At 34.2% G+C, this 22,101-nt stretch overlaps 1 protein-coding gene across 2 annotated transcripts in view; it reads right to left on the bottom strand.

Moving 5' to 3' along the window:
* LOC116438193 (contactin-associated protein-like 4) overlaps window positions 1-22,101 on the bottom strand; it is a 216,899-nt gene that overhangs the window by 139,086 nt on the left and 55,712 nt on the right. The gene's annotated exons all lie outside the window — the stretch shown is intronic.

Here is a 22,101-nt window from a genome sequence, read left to right as displayed (position 1 = left end):
GCAGTCTCAATCACAGGCACGCTGGTCTGCAAAGAAAAAATTTCACCCGAAACGTAGAGCTACACTTCTCCAGTATTTTAACTAATCAGAAAGATGTTAAAAGGAAGAAATCATATCAATTCAGTGCTCCTTTGTCTTCCTTTGCTTTTATTTACTCAGATCATGCTACTAGCTTGCCTGTAAAGCTGGTTGGAAGAGGTCAAGGGAAGGTATCAAATAATCTCATAAGAAAAAGCATTGGTTTATGGAACTACATTGCAAAATATGCAAGTATTCAGACACAGCATCTGGTGAGCTTTATTAGAGAATGGTGGGATAAAAATTAAAAAATATCCATTATTTAAGGACGGATTTAGATCTAACTCAGCAAAACACAATGCAAGAGGCGCCTTGAAAAGTTCTTAAAGCATACATACACAGAACCAGAACAGATATATCTAGTTTCCACAACAATCAGTTAGCTACAATCCAATTTTATGTTTGTATAGGCTCCAAGATGTAGAAAAATTCATAGCTAAATACTACGTGTTGCTTAATTCTGTTTAGAGTCACGAGTCAAGTTCTTAACATTACCTCCTCCAGGAACAAAAAAGAAAAAAGAATTTTAATTAAAGAATGTAAACTGTCAAATATAAAATGGTGGGAAATCATATAGATACGCATAAATCACAAAAAGTTAGGTCCATTCTAGACAGCCATGTAGAAAGAACTGCGAGAAAAACAAAAAGTTCCACATATGTAACAATTCCTTGTACACACACTTATGAGCTATTTAAAATATAACAGAATCAAAACTATGGAGTTAAATACTGGGCATTTTTTTTTTCCTCTTTATCTAAATCAGGATTTAGAATTTTATGTAAATATGTGATTTCAGTGGCTGCATCTCAATTAACTCACATGCAGATTCCAAAGCCCAACCTTATGACCACATCATTTCATCTTTTAGTTGCTGTGCAGGACAGTGTGGTGGCATCAAAAAAGAAAACTCTGTTAACAGCCAGCATGAGAGGTTAAACAAAGGTCCTCGCAGCCATAAGCAGAGTGGTCTATGATCAGTTCATATACTGTATCTGTGACACACCACACATAAGACTTAACTGCCAACTTGACTACCATCCTCAGCTGATGCATGTACGCTTACAGCAACATTCTGCAGTGCTGTGGTATTCAAAGCCTTCTTAGAATTATGTGTTGCTGTGCTAAGTTTGGTGGCATTTTTGAACTTTTCACTTGAAAGGCAGGGTTGAATTGAAGTCAACAGGAGCAGTCTGGCAGACTGTGCTGAGTACATAATTTGTAAAACCCTTCTGTGACAAAACATCTTCACTTGGTGACTGCAGAACTTTTTTCAGAATGAAGTAATGGAAGTCAGAAAGATGTAAACCAAAATGCCCGAAAAGCATCCTGTTATGGCAGTACTACTTGCTGCCAGTCTGAGGTAAGTACTCCTGTCTTTAGTTCTGTGTTTTCCAGAAGTTTTTGCAAGGCATACCACCATGTAGTCTGTACCCCCTCATCATGCTGCACTACACCCTATGGAAAGAAGAGAAAGAGACACAGATACACAGTGACATTCACAGAATGTCAGGGCTATTTGATTTGAGAGATGACAATAAATATGCAGCCCCAGAAGTAATCTATCAGCCCTGTTCTGACCAATGCAACATAAGATCCATAAAGAATAACCACCAAGCAGATGCAGCATGATGTCTCCAACAGTCTGTATGAAGCCAAAGCCTGGACCACTACGCCGAAGCTGCAACATGTTTCCTGAAACACCATGACACTGGTTCACACAATGCCTTCATCTGTTTAAGGCTCTTCATGAGCTCTCCTGTCTGACTGTCCAGCAGCCAGCTGACCTCCCAGCATCTGCCACCCAAAGCATCACAGATATGAAACATTTGCCCAGTCCTGGAGGAAACACTAATAGAGCATGTTAGCTTCTCATGCTGCACTCTTCACAGTGTGTCCTGTCCTTGCAGCAAGATTAATGAGTGTACCAAACTGTAGTCACTTTTGGCTGTAGCATATAGCTGGCCAAGGTGATGCACAGAAGCTGGCTGCATAACAGATGCCAAAAGGATCTTGTTTGTTAGATTTCATGCTGCATGGTGTGGATGTTTCTGGGAAGATCCTAAAGAGCTTCTCACAGGGATGCAGATATCGTGTATATTCAAGGCTGTGCCAAAATGTATGAACACAGAGGTAGAGAATAATATATACAGGGGCATAATTTTGTCATCTCTAAACTTCTAGAATTATTGACTTTGAAGTCTTCACCTTATTTCTCTTATCTCTTTTCTTTTTTCCGTGTCTTTTATGTAAAGCATATGCTTTCTTCAATTACATCTGAATGTAAGTTTTAACAGAGACTGATGAAACATCTTTTGTTGTGAACTAACAGCAAATCAGAAAAATATTTTTCAAAGGGAAGACAATCTGTATCTAGAGTTCCTTTTTTTGAACTTTATCTCAGGAGGTGCATAACCCTTTTTATTTTCCACTGTCTCTTGCCAATATTGAAATTATTTGTATGCAACATACCAAAAAATCTACATTCAAGTTGCCCAAGCATGCAAGTTTCATGCTTTATTTCTGTTAAAAACCCCAAGCTCTACACAGTTCCTTTTTATGAAGGACCTGCTGACTTGAAGTTGAACACACAGATAATACATAAAATCTTTTTATTTCACTTATCATTTCTATTATATTTTTTTTTTAAATACCAGTGCTTGTGAAGTGTTTGTACACGTGTGTAACTTTTTAAAAGTACATTACTTTATTGAACATATTTAGTAACCTCATAATTTTTCTGAAGTACTAACTCTTTTTCTTAACTTATGAACACCTGTCCTTCAATTATAAGATCTTGCCAGCTTTGTTTGTTGGCTTATAAGTAAATGAAGGATCGGTAGCTAATAGGAGGCTTGGTTCATTCAACCTAGCAGCAATTAAATCAAAGTTTACAGTTTCCATCACTTTTATGTACTATTTGATAAACAGCCTCCTTCATTTTATGTGATATTCATCAATGAATTGACTGTTAAATGATGGAAAAAATTACTAAGCTTTTGATATTTTTAATGCATTAAAATTGATTAATTTGGTTAGATTTAAAATCTAAGAAATCATGCATCTCTCATATTTCAAATTTTGCCTATGAAATTCCGTTATTCTTGATTTCTGTTTCTACAACATTATAACATTTATTTTCAAGTCAGCTAAGTGAAATATACTGGGGTTTCCTCAAACATTTACTCCAAGCAATGCACAGTGCTCTTCTGCGGAAGTTAGACAAGGAGGCGCCATTCATTAGCTTAGTCAGCAATTTCTTTGTCACTACAACTGCTAACTATAAACAAGATTGCAGACTATAATCTACCCTGGATTTATGCACTGAACTTCTAGGAGAAGACTTGCTTCCCTTCAGATAATACCCTGTATTTCTAGACTTCCATTTTTATGCTCTTCATACGTCGTTTGAATTCTATTATATTACCTTTCTTACTTCTGGAGGTTAAATATCCTCTGCCCTCTCCCATGACCATCAATATGAACAAATCACAGCACTGAATGGGTATTATTTCATCATCCTGGTTCCTGTCTGCTAGGATATGTGTTTAAAGAGCTTGTATTTTCTTATTTCCTTAGCTTCACTGGGGTGACAGTATAATTATCACTAACATTGAAAATAGAAAAAAAAAATCAGCAAAGTTAGCAAATAGCTGCAAGATAAAAAAATTAGAAATAACTGAAGAGAAGGTACAAAAAACTCAAATCCAGGTTAGAAAATACCTGAGTATTGCTACAGTGGACTTGGAGTGCTATATCAGGTTTAAAACTTTTAATCCTGCTGGCAGAAAATTTATTAGGTGATGATCAAGCTTTTCGGACTTTCTCTCCGTAGTTATCAGTCTGCCAGGCTATTTTTGCTTCATTTGAAAAACTCTGAACTACATAGAATAGAAACTGATTTAAAGATTGCCCCTTTGTATGAACACCACCCCACTTTTTCCGTATCCAGCTCTGACTATCATCACGTACATTGTTACGTAAACCACAAAACAGTTCACACTCATACATGCCTTAACATCTGCTTCTTCACACACAGTTCATTAGACAATTTAGCCAGCACCAGAATTTATAACACGTTTAAATTCTGTCAATTTTTTGCATATTTAATTGCAATGATTGCAAGAAGTGTATATTAGCAAAAGTTCAGGCTTAAAACTAACACACATCAGCAAGGATGCTTTCCTTTGATTAATCAAACTGTGTATTTCCCATATGGATCATTTAACAGAAGCTGATTTTAATTTCAAGTCAATAAAGTTGCACCAGGGATGAATTTGCCTGCACTTCTTACAAAGCAGATTTTCTGCATGCACATTTAATTCACAACTCAGTCTTCTAAGGGTTTAAAAAATCAAATGAACTGCTTTACAGCATTCAAACCCCCTAAAATACCAAAGTACGACACTATTTCATTTCTCAAGCTGAAATTCATCCTCTTTCACAAACTGAGAATTACAAAACTGTAGGCTTATATTTAGATAAACAGAACAAGGCTTCTGTTAAGTTTATTGAAAGATAAAGGAGGTGGGGATTGGGGGGCAAAAATGGTGTTGATGCATTTCTAGCAGCACCTAATATTGGCACCTTAAAAAAGTGTCCAGAGTAGCAGTGCCTCTAATAAAACCCTAGTCTTTTACATTTTAGTTCTATGTTCGAATGAGGCAATTCAAGAAATAGAGCTCATACAATTAGAAATTCCTGCTTATAGCCCAGCAAAGTGCAAGAAAAGTAATTATAAAGAAGAACATAAATAGCCAAAGATGCCAAGGAGCATAAATCACAGCTTGGCCCATTTTTCAGAAAGGCCATGCAAAAGTTATCACAGCAATGCTGTTCTGAGCCATATTTCAGTGATAAAAGACATGGATATAAGCCTCAAAATTTGAAACCAGGGATAATCTGTGGCAAGTAAACCTGAGAAGAGATGAGGGACCTTGAGCTGTGAATAAGAAATACTGGACACAGAATCATTTTTTTTTACACGGATTGAAGGAGGCTGAGAGGGACAGTTAGATCAGAACCCAGTTCTGCAGTCACTGCTTCATCTATAAAATTTCTGCACAGTAATTTTCAACCACATTTTTGATAGCTGTTCAGTTTTTGCCTTTGATCTGTAGCATGATCCTCTGCCTAAGTGGGGATAAAACAGCTTGAACTTTACCATATTTGCAAAAGTTATTGATTACAGATGGAGAGAAGGGGTTACACTCTTTTTGTTGTTAAAGAACAGTGAAGCCAGCCTAACACATCAATTCCAAAGCTAAACATTCTGAGGATGTGAAGAACAACATATCCCTAGAGAAACTTGCACCACCAAGGATGCAGCATACAGACATCCTTATAAAGGAAACAGCAACTGATAATACTCGTAATTTATCTAAAGTTGCTGAACTGAAGGCTGCTGAGCTGACACAGCTGGCGTGACACATATGAACAGCAGCCAATGACTTTATACGATGAAAGCCCAGTCCCTCTTCTTACAGCAGGGACTTGCAACATGCTCCTTCTAGGAGTGCATGTGGAGATTCCTCCCTTGAGTGAGGATACCCCCTCAAGGTTACTCCTTGAGGCTGAAAGAGTTGCCCAGGGTCAATAGTATGGTTGACTAACATAAAGCTCCTGTTAATAATTATTTTGCTGGTTTTAATATAATTTCTTCAATATTGCTTAAAAAGAGTAATGCACTATAATAGTAGTTACAAATATACTGTGCAGGAAGTAAATCTGATTGAAGATTTTTAGTCTAATCATTATCGTCATCAGTTTCAACAAATAACATACTTTATTCATATAAATATGTTTGGTTTGATGTCCTTAACCCTATTGGACAAAGTTACATAAAGGCTGATTATACCCCCATAAACCATTAGACATAAACTTTTGACTAAGTCTGGGACTAGGATGGATCCTGCCGCACCTAGACTCCTCTCTGAGAAGGAGTTCACAAAGCAAAGTGTTTCTTTCTGAACTTTGTGACTCCTCAGGAGAATCTCCCTGACAAACTATCTAAAGCTTCCATTGTGTCTGCTGTGATCTAAGCAAAATCCTGTTGTTTACTATGAGATTATTTTCAGGACTAAAAAGTCTTTCTCATACTGACAGATTACCTATATTTAAAACTATCATACAAAACAGTCAATCTTAACACCTAAAAAAACCAAAGGAGCATTCAGTGCAGGAAAGCTCAGCTGTTCAAAAAGAGTTGTTATTGCCTGAAGAAAGACCCTTGTCTACCTGGTCTCAAACTGTATAACCTTGGAAACAGAATCACAGAATATTCCAAACTGGAAGAGACCCACAAGGATCATCGAGTCCACCTCTTATGTGGATGGTACATACAGGGACCAAACATCCTTGGTGTTATTAACACCATGCTCTAACCAACTGGTGTTTTCATCTCCACAGTCTCCTCTCCTCCTGATTTTAAGATGGCAAGTTAGTAGGATATAGTGCGTTCAGCCAAAGTGTAAGATCAGAGAAATACCTCTTTAAAGATTACTAAAACAAGAGGCCTTAAATAGCCTGGGAATCTTAAGACTTCTAGTATGCAGTTACTTTCTGCATGAAGGAGAGATACTAGTGATTTGGAGGAGACTAAAAGCAGTTGTGTCCTGTCACTTTATCTGTGTATAAAAAGACTCCATGGCTGTCTTTCAAGACAGTGTCACAGTTTAGTTTCCTTCCATAACTAGATTTCATAGGAAATCATTCAATGTCTTCACAATTTTCCTTCTATTTTAGTACGGTTAAATAATGTTAGTTGTATATAAAAAAACAAGTATTAGCTGAAGCTGTCTGAAGTACTAAGATGAACTGATGAAAACTAAGAAATACTCTTACATAACACAACTTCATGTATAGCTTCTTAGCTATTTTCTGGTCTTGTCTTCTTACTTTACAAACTGACAGAGGTTAAGTCCAATACTGAAAAAAAAAAAAAGAAAGTAGAGAAACAATGGAATCTTGGAGATATTTCAAGGAATCCAAAACAAGATTTCCCCTTCAAAGAACATTTCTGAATTGTTTTGTCTTCTTGGAAAACAATACTTATCTCCACATATTACAACAAAACCAAATTTGTTGCACTATATAAACTCTGAAGGTCTTCAGTACCACCCCTTCATTCTGAACATATAAGCCATCATTTTCTGGATTATTAGGGAAGCTCTTGGCCAGGTTTCCGAAAATACTGTGAGAGAACAACTAAGAGGCATTTTTGAGGGCCTGATACCAGAACTTCTCAGTCACAGGAATGTATCATGAGATGTACTGTTTGAATACAGACTGAAAAGTCCCATAAACAGCATCTGATTCTGAAACCTGTAAGTTACTCTTGCTGTCAAAAAATGAATGAAGAAGTCTTGCCTCTTAATATCTGAAGAATGAGATTAATTTATCTGAGTAATTTTCTGAGAAATAATAGACATAACAAGCATGTTTTGGCTTATCCATGTAGAGAAGTTAAGTTTTCTGAGGAGTATTTCACAGGTGGCATGCAGAGCTTTGTCAATGGAAATCAGAACTACTAAAAAAAATATTCATCAACTTTTGAGGTGGAACATAAAAAGAGCTATATAAATGCTTCAGTCAGATAGAACTTTCTAAGGGAGGTGGGTGTAGCAACCAGTTCAGCGGCCTCAAAGGTAGAAAAAGTTTAATTTTATAGGAAGGTCTAACTTTATTTTAAGATATTCTGAAACTGAATATCAATAATGAAAACATGTACGATCTTAGAAGAGAAAGACCAATTGCATTTATTTTTTCAACTGTCAGAATATTTAATATTTAAGGAACTTAAATTTCCAAATTCTGACAGGTACTATAAAATTAATACTATGTTTTAATAATAATTTGTGACGCGTAGTAGTTACTATGTCAAGAGGAGTTTCAGAGGCATCTTGAATTTGAATCAGTGCAACACAAAGGCACTAAGAAATGGTATTAATAGTGACAAAGTTTGATCTACCTTTCATCACTCAAACAGAAGATGGTAGGTAAGTTTATTTCACCCCCCTTCTGCATTAACAGTAAATTAGGGGAATGAGTCAGTGAATCCCATTTTACTTTTCTTCAGAAAGCTCAGAAGACATTTCTCCTCAATTAATCATATGTAAATATATCAAGGGAGATATTTTGATAAACTGACATAGTTTATCAAAAGGAAAACATACTGACAGTGGTTCAAAGACCTATCAAAGCCACTACTTTTTGCTCTGATTTTTCATCACCAGCATACCACACAGTGCTAGGAACCAATGCCCTACAGCAGGCAACATCTTTTGTGTGCACTGGAAAGCCCAGGTTTGACTAAAAAACTTTTATATAGGTAATGAAGCTGTAATTGTGTAGGATATAATCTGAGCCACTTCTGCACTGTACTAAAAAGGTGTTTTTTTTCTTCCTCCAGCAGGAGACAGGTATTAAATAAATGTCATTCTAAGAGATTTGTGCTGAAGAAAAGCTCTTGTTCTTCACAATGTTTCTTAGGAAAAAATGTTTTGGAAATATGCCAGTTCGTTGCAAGATTTACATCATTCTTGGCTATTACCATCCACTTTTACTTGATGCTAAGCAAACTATCTCCCTTACTATGAACTAGGAATTTCACAGAGCGGTTGTACCCCTTTTTGGCACATACTCTGACAAAAATCCAAGACTAAAGTAAAACAGGACTTAATTTGGGAGATTGTCTCCTTCTTGGGAGAGTGTATTCTTGCAATAGTGCTGTTCTCTTACTGTCTCTAGACTATCCAGGTTTAGGATGCTCTATTAGAAAATCCTGCTCTGTGTGAAGTGTGGTTCACTACTTTCAATATTTAAACTTCTCTCTCTTTTTCTCCATCAGTGAAGTGAGGATCACTTATATCTCATCATTGTAAATTTTCCTGAGGAACTTACTTTGTTCACAGAAAATTTCATGGGGAAAACAAAAATAAAGAAATTTGATTGCCACCATCTTTCGCTACACCACTGAGTTTAAGCAGCATTCTCATTTGAATTTCTGTATTGATGTAATTTCTATTTGTATATACATCATTATGTCACGAAATACAAACTACCAGGAGTGGAAATGGAAAATATGTATTTATTGTATAAATATTTGTTACAGTGAAACAAAAAAATAACATAGGTAGCTCAAATACACTGTTCATTGCAGTTTTATAAAGTTACACAACTTCTTTCAACCTACTAAATTTTGTCATGTTGTTTACTTAGCAGCTGCTTTCACTGAGCCACCTATATTTGTTTTCCTTGCTCAGCAGTCTTGCCCAACATGTTACATTCCTGTCTTGCAATTTTAAGCTAGAAGTGATAATTAGCCATAGTTTTCATGGCCAAAAATATTTTTATATTGCAAAAGATTTTTTACAGTTGAACATCTGCAATTCACTCACTTGTAGACATTTTAGTATTCTTCTTTCTTTCTTGGTTGTTTTGCTTTCATTCATTCCAGTGTGTAACAACCAGGCAAACCCAAAGTCTGAAACCAAATTATCCTGGTTCTTTAGCATTTACTCCCATTCACTTCAAGCTAGCGTGCCATCCCAGTATTTTATTGACTATGGCCACAGAATTCAAAGAAAAAGAAATCAAGCTTAAAATATTTTGCATTGATGAGTTGACATTCATATATGTGATGCAAGAAGACTGTAAGTATTTTAAACATTTGCTACTATGACAGCATTCTGATGAGGTTTCCCAGGGTAATTAAATTAAATTTCCTAACACCAGCTGCAATCTCCAGTGATGTGAATTACACCAAAACATACAAAATATGTGTATCTAAATCATATTTTTCTGATACAATCATTCATTTATGATTTGTGTTCCTGTCTCCTCAAATATAAATCCACCACTGGCATTTTAACAGGAAATAGTGACATTTATTAAGAACAGATTGACACAGGTATGGAATAACTATTTTTTTCCTAAAATGCACTGCAAAAAAAAAAAAAATCAAACCTGGTAGATGAGTATTTCAGATATTGCATTTTCCTTGAGGATTTGCCTACTACTTGGAAGAGTGTTGAACAGCAGTATCAATGAACTGTAAAAGGATCAGCAAGTTCAAAATACAATCAAACTAAATCTTAAACCCCTCTGATATTTATCAACCAGTTATAATATGTAACTAGATGTATCATCTCCAGTTTAACTTATCAGAGTGATATGTATGTATACTTTACAACAAAATGAGCAGGACAGTACCTTTGAGCAGATGAACATGTTTGTACCTTTCATTTTTATCACTACTTTAATCTCAATCCTCAATAATCCACTTTCTGATGGTGGTACTTCAGCAAATTCTATTTCAGCCTTCAAAATGCTGATTCACTGACTTTGGCACCTGTTTCAGTAAACACGATGCCTTCAGTATAGCAAAGCAAACAGAAAAAATATGGACACCCGCAGTTTCCAAGCAAAAATACTCTAAGTATACATATTTAAGACAGAAAAGCTCTATTTTATTTCCATTATTATCAGTGTAAATTACTACAGCTGGCATCAGGGAGACACTGGCCAGCTCCATCTGGTTATGGCCCTGCACAAAGAAAACATGATTTTTCAAGAAAACATGTGCAGTATCAGTCTTCTGGTCCTTTAAGTCTGTTTGTGATTATGTGCACAAGAATATGAATATTCTGCAAGAGAATGACAAATACTCTGTAAGTCAACAGAATTGTCTAGTCTGATTACAGTTTGACTTTGTGTAAGGTGCAAGTGTCACAGTACGCATGTACATGCGCAGTCACACTGCTGTACACTTGTGAGCAACTTGACCTGACAAGAACATAAAAGGATGAGGTAAAACTGGAACATGCAATATCCCGTACGTATACAGTATTTCCCTAATTTGGTGCTCTAGTCATGACTCCCAGCATTCTGTTCACTTAGAAATACACGTCACATGACACTTACCACTTTACTAATTGGTATCTATAGATGACACACTATACCAGATCCTCAGCTGGGAAGTTAGTATAACTCTCCTGTATTTAGTTTCCAATAATATTTTTCATATTGACCTGAATGCTAAAATTTTGCTGGAGAAATTTATTATGAAGTTTTCACAAAGTCGAGATTCGACCAATCATTTACCTTCCATGGTTTAAGATTCCTATTCTTATAAAAAGAACTAAAGAAAAAAAAAAACAAAAACTATACACTGCTCATCTTTAAGTCAATTTTTGGTTTTGTGTATTTGTGTAATATCTGTGTTTTTCAGAATTCACGGATTATGACATCATTATTTCCCCACATAATTTAGAAAGAAGCACTCACAAATACGAAGAGGTTTGAACATTTTAAGTTTGAGGTTTCAACATTTTGCACAGCATTGACTCCTGACTCAGATTTGTTGGCATAAAGCCTGAGAGTATAATAATGATGACTAGAAAAATAACAGAGAGAAAATGGAATTGAGCCAGACTAATGGAATTTCATGATCAAGAAATATAATCACATCTGGTTTGACTGTCAGAAGAAAACATCTTTGTTGGTTAAATATTTAAATTGTAGGAGGTACACTATAAATAACTGAGCTTTATTATTGTTTCATACAGTATTGGAGGACAACACTTATTAATTGAGGTACCTAATAATGAAGAAAAACTGCAGTTCCATTCACTTAAGTTTTGTCCCTGGAGAAAGCTTCATTTTTCAGCATTCTGGATCTTTTTTTTCAGAGTATTATAATAATATTAGTCCTCATTTGTGATGTTCAAGAATAGCATTATAATGTTTATGAAACTAAATCAGCCAACCTCAACAGCCAAATGAGTAATTCAGGGATTTTTTATTTGCATCAGTTTTAAAACAACTGGTGTATAACTAATGCAGAACTAAGCTGTATTATTTATAAAATCATGTTTAACTTAAAAACTCTTCTCAGACTAAAAATGGTGTATTTCTGCGTATTCTAATCCCATCTTTTCAGATCATCACAGCTTCTTACTTTTAATGACAGCCATTACAGACAGCAGAGCCACTGGAATCAGACCAGTAATAATACTATATAACAATAATATATGTCATAATAAATAAATCATAGTAGTGGTTGTGTAGAAAAGTTTCTATAGCTTTCAGAAAAGTAATATTACTGTTAAAAACCTTGATACACTGAACAGTGCAACTTCCGCAGGCTACTATGATCCAACTTTATTTTTTTCTTCGTAAGTATTATATTACTTAAAATATTGCAGAGGATTTAAGTAACAGTCAAAACACAACTTCATGCCATCCAGGACAACTTATTAATGGTTATACTGTCTTTTCTTGCCCTTAGGAATTCATTTTGTGAACTGAACATCCTTTAGCATCATCCTGATGAACTGTAAGTTCATCTGATATCAGGAATTATTAATCAAATTATTGTATTTTTAGGTATAAAATTACTTATTTGCCAATTATTTTCAACTTCTTGCAACACACAGGTAAATAAAATGTTACTTAATAAAATAAAAACTCTTTTAGGACACAGTAAAAGGCAAAATATAGATATTAGTAGAATGCGACCAGACAATATTTGTCTCTCATTTAAATCTATATTTATGTAATTATGTATTCCAAACTGCAAGCTAATGTCTAACAGTGTTATTGTTGTGGTACTGTTCTTTTACAGTACCACAGTACCAGTTTAACTAAATCTATATACTGAAACATTATCCTGGATAATAAGATATCCAAGATTTGCTAGATTGATATTCAACAAAAAATTGTATTATTCTCTCTCTCTTTTGGTTGTTTGTTTTTTTTTTTTTTTTTATGTATAATGTGTTAAGGAACTGTAGACTGCTTTGAATTGAAGTTTTAGCTCTCTACTTTTAAAAGATCTTTAGAAGTAGATTATGATGATAAACATCACAGATGTGTATATATATACACATTATATATAGACATACGTTATACATAAATATATCATATATATATGTGTGTGTGTGTGTGTATGTGTACTAGAAAAAGAGAAGCTGACCGTATCCATCAGATAATCATATATACACACACAGAGATCCCTTAATGTCCCTCAAATAGTAAAAGCATACTACTTATTTGATATAGCAATCTAAGGTGGCTAAAAATTGTACATTACTAACTGGATTGCAAATGGATTTAGGAATTCAAGAACTCACTTCTACTTACTCCTGGATAGTCCAAAGAGATTTAGTCAAGGATTGAAGCCAAATTGACTAAAAACTGCCCAAAGAATAAAAACTCGCTCTCTGCCTCTTAAGAGATGTGGATTTAGAGCTTTAAACTCATAACTGAGATGTTATGTATATTATACTTCTGCCCACATGATAAGACTTAATTTTCTTGGTTTTGCAAGTTTTGGTCCTTATGAGAAATTTTATCTACTTACACAGGGGAATGACAATGTAGTACAGTAAGGATTTCTTCACATTGAAAACTAGTATTTAGAGAATATAGATCTTTGGTATTAAATAAGTAGATGGTAGTGAAACTTAATTAATAGTTAAAGCTGAATAGTTCATTAATTATTCATTTGTATTTGAATCTTATTTTGTTGTTGTTATCATTTGTAGAAAGAAATAACTTTTTTTGTGTTAGCTGTCTCCTTTTTTACTGGGCTACAACAAAATCACAAGCTAAACAACAGGAAATAATTTCCAATTGCTTTTGCCAGAATGTTAGTCTTACAGTTGTGCAATAATAATGATGTTGACTGAGTGTAGAAACTGTCAAATACTGCAGTTTGTTGAAAAGGTTATATTCTGTCTACCAAGTCTAAACCAGTCTCACGTCTTAAGAAAAGACCAAAATAGAAGCCAAAATCTCACAAAAAGCCTATGACGCTTCAAAAATTATGCCAACAAATGAAAAGTAATGCAGATATAGCACATAAAATTTGGATAGGAAGGTCAACATGATCTTAATTCTGAAAATTAAATTTAACTGGAGTTCTCAGTAAAAAGGCAATTTTGAACAGAAATAAACCTGCTCTCCTAGTCAAGACCAGAATGCTATAGTAATGCAGCAGATGTTAAATTAAAATAGGATGTTAAAAAAGTCAAATTTTTCACAAAGGTATTTTTTTGGAAAGCAGTGTAATAAGCTTTCTCTTTTTTGTCATCAGATAAATTTTATCCCACATCTCTCATCTTCCACCTACTACAGGCAGTCACAAAACAACACACAACACCAGGTTGCCCAAGTTCTTCTAGCTGTAAAATTTTTATGTGTTTTGCACTTTAAAGTGTCATAGAGGAGCTTTTCTTCTGAAAGTTAATCAGGATTTTTGGAGAGCTACTAACATGTAACTACCTAAAAAATAAGACAACCAAGAATGTTCTATTCCCCAACATTGTTACAGGGTAGATCCACAGTATCACAGACTTACAGGGTGAAAGGGAGGAAATTAAATGGAATACTTTTTTAAAGTACACTAGCACAGAATGAATTTGTGTAATTTTAAAATGGTTAAATCCAATATAAAAATATATTATGCTCCCTAAAAAGACATTATACTCTTACCAGAAAGTAAATATCTACTCTTAGATAACAAAGTATTGGTAGTTCAGAGGTCAAAGTACAGTCTCTAGGAAAAAACCCAACAACAAAATACCCCCACAAATATTATGTCGCCTTTTTTTTTTTTTTCTTACTCAGTACCTGACAATCTACTATATGAGCTACCAGAGAAATAAGAGATCAGATAGCTAAAATTCCACTTTCAGCTCCTATTCCTTTAGTAATTAAGCATTAACAAATATGTTGTATTTTACTGAATAGGATATTATACAAAAGGGCTCAGAATGGGCCACAAATCAGTCACAAACCTGCCCTCAGCTGATCATATTATGGGAGCCTTTCACAGCTAGATGTCAGCTCTGAATGTTGATTGCCCAACCATAGCTTGCCAAGAGCTACATGTTCTTCCTCCCTTATTAAGTTACATGAAATTGAAAAGATATAGATCTGGATTTCAAATCCACTGATCTGTAAAAACCGTAGGAAGAATTACATTATAGGAAATCTTGGTAGTATGGTTTGTTATTAAGGTTATCCATTATTTCCAGGTATTTCAAATTCTGTCAGACTTACAAGTTGACTGAAAACTTGAGTCTTTCAGGCTTATTTTCTCTTTATATTTTGTTTTGTTTTTTCTTATCTGAGAAATGCCTTTAGCAATTCTAAGATTCATATAAGGAGTTTGTTTGTTATTAGGTGATGAGTATGTGCCAAGAATATGCTTTTTTTTTAATCCCCTTTTCTTATCAACCACTACATTTGGCTGATAGATAAAGCAGAAACATAATCAAGATATTATTAGGTTATTAGTTAACTCTGAAAGGTCTGCCTGCATTACTCCACTGAAGTACTGGTGGTGCTGAGATTTATGAGCTAACACCAGGTACCAGAAATGAAATTAGGAAATTTATTTTGCAGCTCATTTCCCTCTGCTTTCTTTAGGTGATGAGAAGCCAGAACATTAAATATGGGAAGACAAGAATTTGATCAAAAATGAGAAGTATAGATTGGTACAAAGAATGCTGTGACTTTAAGTGGACTTCACTTAGAGCAGTTTAAAATAACTGCACCAGATTCATCATAAATACTGAATGTGTGAGTATAGGAAGAAATTATTAAATAGGCTGAAAAAGGGAATGGTAAAGAATGACACTCAGAAAAAATAAACTGTGATATTGGAAAGAACACATTCTCTGACTGTTGGTTTGGGGTTTGTTTTTGTTTGTTTGTTTGTTTTTTTGGAGGGTTGTATTGTTTTGTTTTGGTTTTTTTCTGTTTGTTTTTTTCCCCCCTATAAATATGGATGGTGTGAGATAAATAAAAAACAAGGTCAAACATGTTGAACAAATGGAGTATATTGTCAGTAGTCAACTTTTTTACATGGATGAGATTACTAAGATACTATTTGTTCTTGATTCAGTGAGAAGTCAAAGGTTTATTGGTACCAAAACATGAATCAGTTGCAGGTAACATTCAATTTCCATAGGGATTTTGAGGTGGAAAATGTATTCTGATAACTATTTTCATGTTATATGGGATATCCAGTATCTGTAAGATCAGGTCTTACCTGTGACATTCAGCCAGGAGCACTGCCTTCATATGTGGTCTGAATGTCTGGTAGTTCAACTGTGAAATTGAGTCCAGGCAGTCTGGAACTGGGACGAAAGGCCAGAAGGACATTTGCAACCACATAAGCCAAAACTACCTCAGAAAGCACTAAGCCACAAAAATAATTGTGTCTTTATCTCTTCTGATCTTAGAAATTGTGTAAAGGTTAGGGAAATGAGTGTAAAAGGCTCATGAAAGGACTTGAGAGCTACTGCAGATGGAATACAGCCCAAAACTGTACTGGGAATATGGTTTCTCTCAAGCAAAATTTTGGCATTTAGAAAAACCTTCTTGTTTGTTATTATGTATGCCCTCCCAGGATGAGGCTCCAGCTGCTTCACATCCTGGCACTAGGTCAAACAGTACAGCAGTATTCATACTGACATTCCTGGTGTTATAGTTTTGTATGACAGAAATCCCAGTTCGGTCTCAATTTTACCAAATTTTTTCCTGTTTTCTCTGCAACTCTCAGTCCCAGAAAATGATGAACACCTGAGGGAGAACAGCTTAATAGTGGCTCACAAAATTTTACTCTAGCTGAAAATACTGTCTTTGAGAGTACAGTGAGAGACATGGATCAGTCACAGATGAATCTGGAAACAAGTTTTTAAGAATTCTGGGAAACATGAACACGGAAAACTGTTTTGGATTTGTGAGAGAAAAAAATATCTTGCATGCTCTTAAGAAATGAGAACAAAGCTGTGGTGGGTTTTTTGCTTTCTCATTTGAGTGTGAAGAATCCTACACACAAGTATGGCTCCGTTAGCATCTCTCCCTGTAACAGTCTGATTATGTTAATCTTTGTTTCCATGTAAACATATCAGAAAACTTTAAGGACCCAATTATGATCACATTATTAATTTTATGTGACAAATACTCATATATTAACAAAAATAAGAGATTCTTTGTTGCAGTTATAAACAGAAGGCGAGGTGGGGTTTTTTTCTTTGTTTTCTTTTGCTTTTTTAATCAGGAAATAAGCTGAAATTACTTTTTTTTTTTTTTTGGTACGTATATATACTTATGTCTCTAGCACTTGCATTTTGAAAAAGATTAAATGATAAAAGCTTTTCCATATTTCTGCAGGCTAGAAAAATAATCAAGGTTTCTTAGTTATCCAAAACGCAAAACAATCCCCTGAGGAAACACAGTAAACAATGTAATGACTTGTGAAATCTATGATTTCAATGGATCGTTTCATTTTTGCCTGAACTGCTCTTTCATGACTACTCTTCTAAGCTTACCAATTTCAAGGTCGACTTTTTGCTAAATGTAGACAGCTGGCCTTCTGCATCAAATTAGAATCTAGTCCTGTGAGTATATACAGATATTACTTCTTATACACTGACTTCCCTACAAAATGTATTTTAAAATTATTATTGCTATTAGAGGGTGTGAAAAAGGTAATAGAGAATGAAGCCTTGGTAAGTAAAAAACCCTATTTTTCAATATATGAGAAAGACCTTATACCTAAGTATGTCCACAGAGCTAGATGGTAAGTGCAAAAAGCAGAGGCACACAGAAAAAAAACCAATTGAACTATTCCTTAAAATAAAAGAATCCTGATTCATCATTAAAAATAAATAGCAAAACTAAACTCTGTTCTGGCTTATTGTATTTTAGATTAGGTATGAAGCACACATAGTTAATGATCAAAGAGCTTTTACTCTTTTTCTACTGAATATTTGCTTCTTAGCAAAATGCAAATGTATACAGCTGTGGATGGGTTAAACTTTGCAAAACAGTCAGAATACTTACATTTTAGTATTCAGAATACCTCTAATAACTGTATCTTGAAAAACTGTAAAGCATTCACTTTTGAAGGAAATTGAAGATCTTTTCTAGTACCAGATACATTCAGGAGCAATTATTTCTAAAACGGAAGAGGGGTCTCTTTTGCAAACTAGTGTTCACTTCAGAATGCAATACTCTATTTATCAATGCAATGAGTCACACATGTAATATTAAAAAAAAAGCCAAAAGGATATTCAGTTAACAAGGTGATTATTTGTGACAACACGTGGAAGATCTAAAGAGATAAAACAATACCATAAATAAGGAATGAACAAAACAAAATTGCATGCGTTGTCCAGAATTCTTACAATGAATGAAGTTAAATATCTATTTAAACTCTCATGGTTTATTAATCAAAACATATTTGAAATATCTCTTGAAGCCTTTGCATATAAATATTGTAAAGATACATTGAAAGACATGAGAATGGTCCACTGAATATCTTACTAAAAACCTTTTGTGTAAAATGAGCTGGAATAAAAGGAGAGAAATCAAAATTATTTAAAAAAAATAGATGTATTTTTCCAGTTCTTTCTCATGCCAAACCAGCCCTGATCTTGTTTGATTTAAGGTACTTCTACAATATTTAGGCTCCTGAATTCAAGATTAATACATCTTTGGCTACAGTTAACATTTTGTGCTCTATTCTTTTTGGTTTGTTTATTTTTGAGGTTAATAAAACACATTAGTGATTTTATAAATGCCCTTAAACTGCAGACATCCTATTTCAGAATTAAAGACATACAATAACTGCGAACAAAAGGTTCTGCTTGCCAGATGTAAATCTATTATCCCTCTCCACAACAGCAAAAGTGAAGATCCCACTTCATCCCTTCATTCTATATTTAGAAACCAGGTGCACTTCAACATGAGACAGCTTAATCCCTTTTAAAATGTTAGAAGTCAAAATATCAAGGCTGTCTGAAAACTGATTTATCAGTGAGCTCCTGCCAGTGTGTTTTTGACAACTGATGCTTTGGAATCAATAGACACTTTTGATTTCCCATCAGAAAGACATTCATCTTTCTATAGCTCAAGGATCTAATATTAAAGGAAGACTTCAGCTGCTTTATGTCTAAAAATAATGAACACAACTTCTACTCATCAATCACAAAACAAGTAAACTATAATGCTGAAAAGATTTTTGATGGAATCTATTTATAGATTTTCTTAATATTATTATTCAATTATTACAATTATTCTAATATTCCCTTTTAAAAATTCAGAATTTTCAATTTTATTTCACAGCATTACTGAAATAAACAGCTATCATCTGAAATAATGCTAAAAGCACAAAGTGTTCTGTATTGTGTCTGTGTTAAAATTCCCACCTTTGTGTTTCTCTTCTTGCAGCTGGCAACACTGGAGAGCTCAGTTGTGGATATTTTTAAATCAATGCCTGATCAAAGACAGTAATTATGTACTTAAAACCCCATCTGCATTTCAAAACTGTATTAGCTACACATGTAGTATCCTGCTCATACAGGATATTCAGTAATATATCTATTTTGTTACATTTGAGAAAATTTAACAGAGATCATTTCAACTTATCAACAAAAAATAAATGATGACAAAATGGGGACAATATTTCTCCTATTGTGTTACTCACAATTCTTGGCCCCTATTGAGAAAAACATGTTTTTTCAGCCTTCAAAGTACTTTTTTAAAAAATTGAACCCTGCAGTAAAATACAAGCATAGGACAGATGCAAATGATCTTAAATAAGTCTTTCTTATTTTCCTGGAGATTTAGTTTCTCATGGCTTTTTTTTAATAATTATTTTTCACAAAATTCCTGGGTAATGGACTCAAAATTCTGTTTAGGGTTTAAAATCTTCCGAAGTCTTGAAGATCCCTACTGAACTTTCAGGTTCATTATATTTTCAGAAGTAATAATTAGTTTTGAACACAATGAATTACCTGTCCTGAGACACATTTTTTAATGTAGGCAACAATTTTGTAATTTGGATTTTACTTTGGATTTTTATTTTGGTTTTTCCTTTCAACCTACTTCCTCAAACAGGATTATTTGGGGTTACATTTCTCTTTGCTTATCTTTCTGTCTCAATACAGGGAAATTAGCCTTGTGGCAATGATTTTGTGAAATATATTCATAGCACTGTAGAATTACCATGAATTGCAAAATGTAATTTTTTTTTTTTTTCCTTTGCAGGTCATACCATTTATCAATTACCTCTTTATGTTGTCATGCAAATGGTACAGGGAATAATCTGTTAGTGAGACATCCTGCAATCCACGCATGCTTCAGGCAGACAGCAACCTTAGCGTGAATTGATACACAGGTATGTCTGATAGCAGCACCATTTTTACTCAAGCTAATTGTCTACTGAAGGATTAGAGAATACCTCAGACAGAAAGTTTGATAAATTCATTACAAACACTCAGTTTCTAACCTCAGAGTGTTTGCAGATTTGACTTTTGCAATGGCTATTGCTGCATACCTGCAATTCTAGCCTGTTAAGGCACTGGAAAATAAAACACCCAAAGCACCTCTTACAAAAAGTCTGAACTGAGACGTGCATAAATTTAAATAGAGTACCCCTCATTTTCTTTCTTGACACAGTCACAATGAGTCTAATGCACAATCGCATTTCATTTCTCAAACACAGAATGAAAGCCACACTAATACGTAGAATAAATAACTGTATAAAATGGAGAACCTTCTACCCCCAAAACCTACACACACCTCCAAAAACAAAACAACAACCCCAAAAACAACTCGCCAAGAACAACACCAAATGTAATGTTCTTATTCTTAAGACAAACAAAACAGCTGTAGTGCTGGTACTCTAGATAAGCCCACATACTATATAAAGGAAGATGATCTTTTATACCCCAAGGTACTGAAGACTGACCAGCTTAATTTACTGATGACCTTTTCACTTGATTAACATGGTTTATAAGCTATAATATACAGTTACCAATGTGACACTAGGAAGAGACCACAACAACAGAAAGAACATTAAAGAAATTATTTCAATTCTAGAATCTTCATGACACTGTAATTTGGGTCCCTAATATTTAAAACTGAAGAAACGTAGAACATCATACAAAGCACCTGGCATGCCATATTCATGGGAATTTTAAAACCCACAGATGAAGGCTTTTTGGAACATCCACAGGAGATGTTAATAAATGGTTTATGAATTATTTATAGAATTCATTAATTATTTAGCTGTAGAAAATTACAAATAGAAATACCTTTGATCTTGCAAAAAAAATTATTTTTAAGATGTATTATAATCTATTGATTCTTCAATGGCATTAATGTATGAACTGAAGTTTGTGTTAATAAACTTACAAAAGAATTCTTAGTTTTAAAAAATAATGACAAAGGAAATGAAGAGGCAGACAAAAAAGTCTCCAAAAAAGGGTGCTTCCATAAAGGACTTAAAAATATTTATAAAAATTTCTACTGATTTCATCCAAATCAATTCTGCTCACTCTACCCCACAGTCAATCATCATGACACGAATTAAAATAAAAATCAAACTAAAAGTACATTATCATTCCTATTTGTACAGCAAAATCCTGCTGCTGTAGTTATTTGACGTTTTTCTACTGCTTTAGGCCATTGGGAGGAGTTATGGAAACAAGTCCCTTGAGAGTGAAGGAAATCTTAAAGTCAAGTACACAAAGTTGTCTTGCAAGTTCATATGGCCAAAGATTCACCATTGTAGTTTTGTGTGGTATTTATACCAGCAGCAATGACTGGAAAATTCCAACATGGACAAGGATGTTAGTGCGCTGTTATATTCTTCTCTGTAGAGCTCAAACCTTTGTTACAGCCTTGTTCAATTATCTGCATCAAAATAATTTGTTACAACCTCTCTGGTTATCAGTCAAAGTACTGCAGGAGTAAAAATTTATTGAAGAATGATGGATAAATTTCATTGTTCAGTGAAAATCTGAAGAAAATAGAGGAACAAGTATATACTGGGTTTATTTTACACGAATTTTCATGACCTAGCACTAATTTCTCTAACTCTCTATATGCAACAGGTGGTAACTGAAAATTATTCTTCTAGAATATAAATTATTCCTTTTTTGGAAGAAATAAAAAGGGATATAAGACTTCTAGACAAAGACCACTGCTTTTCATCTGGCC

The sequence above is a fragment of the Corvus moneduloides genome, chromosome Z (assembly GCF_009650955.1).
Source record: "Corvus moneduloides isolate bCorMon1 chromosome Z, bCorMon1.pri, whole genome shotgun sequence".
NCBI lineage: Eukaryota > Metazoa > Chordata > Aves > Passeriformes > Corvidae > Corvus > Corvus moneduloides.
The sequence above is the reverse complement of the archived record's forward strand: the minus strand, read 5'-3'. Positions and strand labels throughout refer to the sequence as shown.